Source organism: Homalodisca vitripennis, unplaced genomic scaffold (assembly GCF_021130785.1).
Source record: "Homalodisca vitripennis isolate AUS2020 unplaced genomic scaffold, UT_GWSS_2.1 ScUCBcl_2201;HRSCAF=6719, whole genome shotgun sequence".
Classification (NCBI taxonomy): domain Eukaryota; kingdom Metazoa; phylum Arthropoda; class Insecta; order Hemiptera; family Cicadellidae; genus Homalodisca; species Homalodisca vitripennis.
The window spans coordinates 1-7,722 of NW_025778331.1; positions in this window are offsets into that span (position 1 = coordinate 1).

Sequence of the window (7,722 nt, forward strand, 5' to 3'; positions counted from 1 at the left end):
TTTTACCACTGAATGTATCAGTATCAACAACGAACGACATGATTACTCTATGTGTAAGGGTGATGTCGAGACCAGACGTGGCCAATAAAATATGTGAAATCGTTATTCACTAAAAATTATTATTATAATAACATTAAATTCAGAAAATTGACTGGTAAGGAAAAGAACAAAGTAATCGTAGTATTAGTTAAACATTTTTCATGTTAATCACAGTGGAGGGCCTCGTGTAAATCTCTGAATAATATATTAATATATATACTAGCAGACCCGACAGACGTTGTCCTGTACACGTTATAAGAATTTAATTATAGTTAATTAAAATTACAGTATAGTATCGGAACTGGCCAACAGAATTTAATGTATCTAAAATACTAAATAAGTATTCCGTATAGGGTTGAAGTATAATAAGTGGCCACCATCACAATCGAATTATAGATATTTCTGAATAGCCTATCTAAACTACTAAAATGACAAACTGAATTAGATTATAGTTATTTAAAGGCTGAATTATAATAAGCGGCCAACATCGCAATCAAATTATTGATATTTCTAATTAGCCTATCTAAACTACCGAATTTTATTATCTTTATATTTTCTTGTGTGCGTGTGTATGGAGCTGAACTCCTCCTAAATGGGTGGACCATCTTGGAATGTTTTACATTGTATCCAGCAGAATGCGCTACGATCACAGTTTTCAAATGTTTTCTATTTTAATTTCCAGGTTTTCCTGACAGTTTTGTGCTGCTATCAAATATGTGTGTTGCTTTTGTAACATTGTGTAATTATTGTGTGAGTGCTAATTGTAATAATACATTAATAGAGATTGAAGATGTTTGAAGTACATAAAAAACTATAGTCCATTCATTGAAGTTATTGAACTAATTTTGAAAATTTTAATTGAACGAAGTGAGTATATTGGTCGCATAACCTAATAGCATACAAATCAAAAGGTTGTTTTTTCTATGTGTGAATAACTATTGTTAACAGTTTGGGTCACATAAGTTCAAATTAAGTAGCATATAAATCACATGATTGAATAACTATTCGTCCTCTTTCCACGAAGACGTGGCATTTTTTCTGTAAAAATAAAATTCTGTATAATAGTACACAATGAATATGAGTAACTTATTCAATATGTAATTTTAATTAAGTAACTTCTAGATAAAAATGTATAACAACATAGACTACAGTATCTAAAATACTAAAGAAGTATTCCCTATAGGTCTGAAGTACAATAAGTGGCCACCATCACAATCAAATTATTGATATTACTGATTAATCTATCTAAAACTAACCGAATTACATTATAATTATTTAAAATTACAGTATAGTATCGGAACTGGCCAACAGAATTTAATTTATCTAATAAACTAAATAAGATTCCCTATAGGTCTGAAGTACAATAAGTGGCCACCATCACAATCGAATTATTGATATATCTGAATAGCCTATCTAAAGTACTAAAATGACGATCCAAATTAGATTATAGTTATTTTAAAGGGAGAAGTATAATAAGCGGCAACCATCTCAATCGAATTGATATTTCTGAATAGCCTATCTAAACTAACTAAAATGATGATTTGAATTAGATTATAGTTATTTAAAGGCTGAAGTATGTATATATAATATATATATATATATATATATATATAATATATATATCTAATATATTAAATAAGTATTCCCTATAGGTCAGAAGTACAATAAGTGGCCACCATCACATTCAAATTATTTGATATATCTGAATAGCCTATCTAAACTACTAAAATGACGATCCAAATTATAGTTATTTAAAGGCTGAAGTATAATAAGCAGCCACCATCTCAATCGAATATTGATATTTCTGATTAGCCTATCTAAACTACTGAATTTCATTTATAGATATTTAAAATTACAGTATAGTATCAGAACTGGCCAACAGAATTTAATTTAAAACCAATTCCTACATTATTAACAATAGTTATTGACACATGTGATTTCTCTATTAATTTAATATTACAATTAGCACTCACACAATAACTACACGATGGTACAAAACAACACACAAATTTGATAGCAGCACAAACTGTCGGGAAAACCTGGAATTAAAATAGAAAAACATTTGAAAACTGCGATCGTAGCGCATTCTGCTGGATCCAATTTAAAAACATACCAAATAAAAAACAATTTATTTATAAACCAAAAATTAACTGATCCAATCACTGCACACTTAATATTTACCAATTTCAGTTAAAAGTGTATTTTTACTAAAACTTCCAATTTTATATCTAGATAATTCTCTATTGATATTCCTGATTAGCCTAATCTAAACTACCGAATTTCATTATAGTTATTTAAAATTACAGTATAGTATCAGAACTGGCCAACAGAATTTAATTTAAAACCAACTCCTACACTAATAGTTATTCACACATGTGATTTGTATGCTACTTAATTTGAACTTATCTGACCAATTTTGACTGCAGAATTAAAAATGTAAATTACAACAAATTTATTTGAAATCCATTTAGTTTAAAACTTGATTATCTAAAATGTCAACAATAGTTATTCACACATAGAAACACAACCTTTTGATTTGTATGCTACTTAGGTTATTTGAGGTAATGCGACCAATAATCTCTATTAATGTACCTATTACAATTTTAGCACTCACAAATAATTACACAATGTTTTTATTTTTTATTTTCTCCCTTTTTGCCTGTTGGCTGGCCTTTATAAACTTATAACGCGGCCACGTAGTACACTTTTGTATAACTTTATTCTATTATATTTTAATGTTATTTGCCGTATTTACTTTTGAAACATGAACCTTACAAAACAACACACACACACATTGATAGCAGCAACAAACTGTCGGGAAAACCTGGAATTAAAATAGAAAAACATTTGAAACTCCGATCGTAGCGCATTCTTCCAAGATCAACACTTAATAAATTTACTAAGAATTTCACTTAAAAGCTAAAACTTCCAATTTTATATCTGGATAATCTCTATCCTCCAAAGTGAGTACAGAATATATTGAAATAAGAAGTGGTGTTATTTTTATATGTTTATGCTTACTCTATGCTTTCAAGACTATAATTGATTAAACGTATGGCTGTGTTGTAATATTATAATGTTTACATAGAACAACTGGTGAAAATTTTAACTTTGCAATCTGCATTAGACTACTGATCAAGCACTTTCATAATAACGTAATCTAAATGTAAACAAATGTTTCTGCCTCTTTGGTGAACTTCAGCTGAAAAATATTCACAGCTGTTAAGTATCAGTTCACTTTGTATTACGTGTCGTAGCACAGTCTGTCGGAATCCAATATAAAACACTCCAACATCAACAATTTTATAATTAAAAATTTAATTAAATTTGACCGAATAACTATAATGAAATTCAGTAGTTTGGATAGGCTATTCAGAAATATCAATTCCTAATTGTGATGGTGGCTGCCTTATTATACTTCAGCCTTTAAATAACTATAATCCAATTCGGATATTAGTTTGGATAGGCTATTCAGAAATATCAATAATTCGATTGTGATGGAGGCCACTTATTATACTTCAGCCCTATTGGAAAACCATCTTATTTGTTTATGTACACTCCTGAAGGATTAACAAAAAATATTGTACATTCAATAGCATTACGATAAATTAAGTTGTAAATTAAAACAATATACTTGTTCTAAAATTAGTAATTTAAAATTACAGTATAATGTCGGAACTGGCCAACAGAATTTAATTTAAAACCAATTCCTACACTATTAACAATAAGTAGTTATTCACACATGTGATTTGTATGCTACTTAATTTGAACTTATGTAACCAATTCTGACTGCAGATTAAAAAATGTAAATTACAACAAATTATTTTAAATCCAATTAGTTTAAAACTTGATTATCTAAACTGTTAACAATACTCACACATATAAACACAACCTTTTGATTTGTATGCTACTAAGGTTATTTGAGGTATGCGACCAATATACTCACTTCAATGTGCAAAATGAGTTCAATAACTTTAATAAATAAGTATACGAGTTTTTTATGCACTTTAAACATCTTCAATCTCTATTAATGTATTATAACAATTAGCACTCACACAATAATTACAGAATGTTTACAAAACAACACACAAATTTGATAGCAGCACAAAATGTCGGGAAAAACCTGGAATTAAAATAGAAAAACATTATGGCTGTGTTGTAATATTAGGCCTATAATGTTTACGTAGAACAATTGGTGAAACTTCATCTTTGCAATCTGCATTACACTACTGATCAAGCACTTTACAAAATTTAAAATATTAACTTTCTAAATTTTTAATGTGAACAAATGTTCCTGCCTCTTTGATGAACTTCAGCTGAAAATATTCACAGCTGTTAAGTATCAGTTCACTTTGTATTACGTGTCGTTCGTGGCGCAGTCTGGCGGATCCAATGTCAAACACTCCACCATCAACAACAATTTATTATTAAAAAATTAATTAAATAAACTATTAAAACTTGACCGAATTATGAATCTAAACCATTCTCGGATCCAACTGAAGATACACAACAAGTTTCATTAAAATCGGTCCACCCGTTTAGGAGGAGTTTAGGACCATACACACGCACACAAGAAATATATATATAAAGATATTTCTTTTTGTATGCTGAATGAGATTAACTGTACTTAATATTATATTATTGCGTAAAACACTGGCGAACTCTACCATGTATGATCCCAAGCACAATGCGGGAACCCTCACAATTCCGACTTATCTCTTCCTTAACATGTACATGATTATGTCAGTACATATTAAACAATATGACTCCTTTTTTACCTTGAACTGAAAATTGTATTAACCATGTACGTACCAAACACTTTTTAAATTAAAAACAAGTATTGTGTTGTATTTTTAAGTATTCTATGTATCTTAGTTTTCATTATTAAAATGCATCCGATACAGTTCCAAAGCCCTTGTAATTTTCCCACTATAAAACTGCTGCAAATTACTGTTTAAAACAAACCCACAATAATGACAGTGCCTTGAAAATCGTCCGTAAAGCTAAAAAATTGGGTAGAAAGGAATGTGTGCAATGAAAATTGATCATGTTAAAAGCTTCTGACAGCCGATAATTCCAGAGAATGGTCATTGATGCTTGTCCCTGCACATTTATTATTAAATTTTTGAACTCAACTGAAAGACGGGGGAAATACTAAACTGCTTAAAATAATTCTTGAACTACTATATAATTACTATATACTATTTATATATATATATATAATATATATATATATATATATATATATATATATATATATATATCATTACTAAATGTGTGCATAAGTTTCCATAAAGAAGTTTAAAAATTAATTTAGTACCACTCATTAGTCCTTTAAAATTAGTGATGGAAAAAATATTTAAGTCAATAATATTTTGACTGAATAAATAAAAGCTATAAATGATATCTTGTGATTGTTTTTACAGCTCATTGGATTAGCGTTAGTAAAGCATATTACTTGATTTAACAAAGGTTCGTCCTCTAGGATACGCCGCGGTTCAGACCTATTCTACTAACAGACACAAGTCGTTGCCTTATTCCAAAAAATGAGCCTAGTTATAATAGATTTTTTTCACGGTACAAAATGTTAGTATTTTCGACATTTTGTCGTATTTTTACATGGTGTTGAATCATTTCAAAATACACAACCTAGCATTATTTCAGTTTTTTTACTGACAGAGTTATTGAGCAGACTCAACTAAAATATTGGTCAGAGGAGTCGTATGTGGTAACTGTAAGAGGCCAGGTTTATTAAATTATGCGAGTTAGTATAAGGAAAAAACTAAAAGTTTGAAATTGTAAGGTAAGTAACATTACGTTAAATATAGCAAACAATGGCAATATTCAAATAACACCAATAGCAAATAGGCAGCCCTAGAAATTACATATTACCCATGCACAAAAATCACAGTGCACAACTACTAGAGTCATTAAGCGGGAACAAAGTATTTTACTTTATGAAATATATAGATGTGCTTGATATGTAGCTTGAAACTTTATAACTGAGAAGAAGACGAAATTTTATTTATACTGTAGACAAACTTATGTTTCCAAAATATAATGTTAATTTAGTAAGGTTCAGATATTAAGCAATATTTAAAGTGAAGGAAACCGTATTCAATTACTACCCAACATGGAGTTCTTCTATTCTGTTTTAAGCTAAGATAAATTATGAATGTTTTAAATCAGGCACTAACTGGTACTAAGCTAAATTACCACGTATACCAATCTATATGTAGTAAAAATAGATACTTTCTCTAGAGTAAATTCAGTATTGAATTTAAGATAAGAAAGTCGAGTTTGTTCTATTTTAATTTATTCTATTAAACAGTAAACTAAATAAATATTATGTTTCAAGCTAACTTTTCGTAATTATTGGTCGTTTAAATAACTTAGTAAGGTCAAACTTAGTGGCAGCCCCTTCCTTACCTGCTCTCAAAATTTCTCGGGATCGAAGTCGGATCGACTTGTAGAAGCGGTAGACACAGCAAGCACAGTAGTCCACCTCAACCCTTCGCGGATAGTGACTTACTCCCCGACTCTCCATTTGAAATCGTAATATAGGCCGTGCGGGGGGAGAGGTTTCCTCTATAACCAGGCTTAGGCAGGGAAGAGGATATATTTGCGGCCACGGATCTGTTAGATGGTGCATGAATTGGAGTCGGAAAAAATATTACTTCATTAGAATAGTTCCATTACTTTCAATTTAAACTAATATAAAATTCACGTAGTGAAATAATACATATTGTGTATAAAAGATGTCGTAATTCAAAATAATCTATGTTTATTTTCGTATTTTAATAAACTAAAACATAAGTTACAGCTTTAAAATAATAAAGCATATAAAATTATTACGAAATCAATTTGAAAACATATATTCACTTATAAATATTAATTTTTAGCTTATTAAAATATTGGAACAGAAGAATATTTTAATCTTGAAACGTAATGGAGAAAATTATTAAGAACAACTGTTATTTGACACTGCTTAATAAATTTATAACAAGTGTCAATATTTATTTATGTGTGAAATACCAGATATTGACAATGCGACCCCAATTTACACAATACTGACTGGCTAAATATTCAAACCTTTTATTGTTTGGGATTGGCTAAAAATGTATCCAAGCAAAGTATGAGTATTAGTAATATCTTTAGTTTTATTCGACTACAAAGTACGGATATTTTATTGATTTATACAGTTTATTTTGGATATTATTTCAGCAATTTTACTAAAATGTTTTTACGTTTGCTACCCGAAAATATCATAACATTGTAGTTAGCCAGTGTTTTGTTAACTGGTAAAATAGTTGTAAAGTTTCAATAAATGTAGTGCCACTTTGGCGTTTTATTCTTTGGCAGTAAGAATTTGATTTACAACAGACTAGGAAATAGTTCAACATTATTTATTTATGTCAATTCATATGATTCAGTTAACCATATTTAAAAATGGTAAAAAAGTAAAAAACATATTTGCATGAGATTAAATAGTGACTTCTACGCTTTAAGACGAAAGAAGAAACAGTATTGTCTAGAAGATCACTGAGTCTGTCTGATTTACCTCACAGGCCTTTTGTCGACCTTCAACTAGACTTAAACTTTATTTGCATGAGATTAAATAGTGACTTCTACGCTTTAAGATGAAAGAAGAAACAGATTTGTCTAGAAGATCACTGAGTCTGT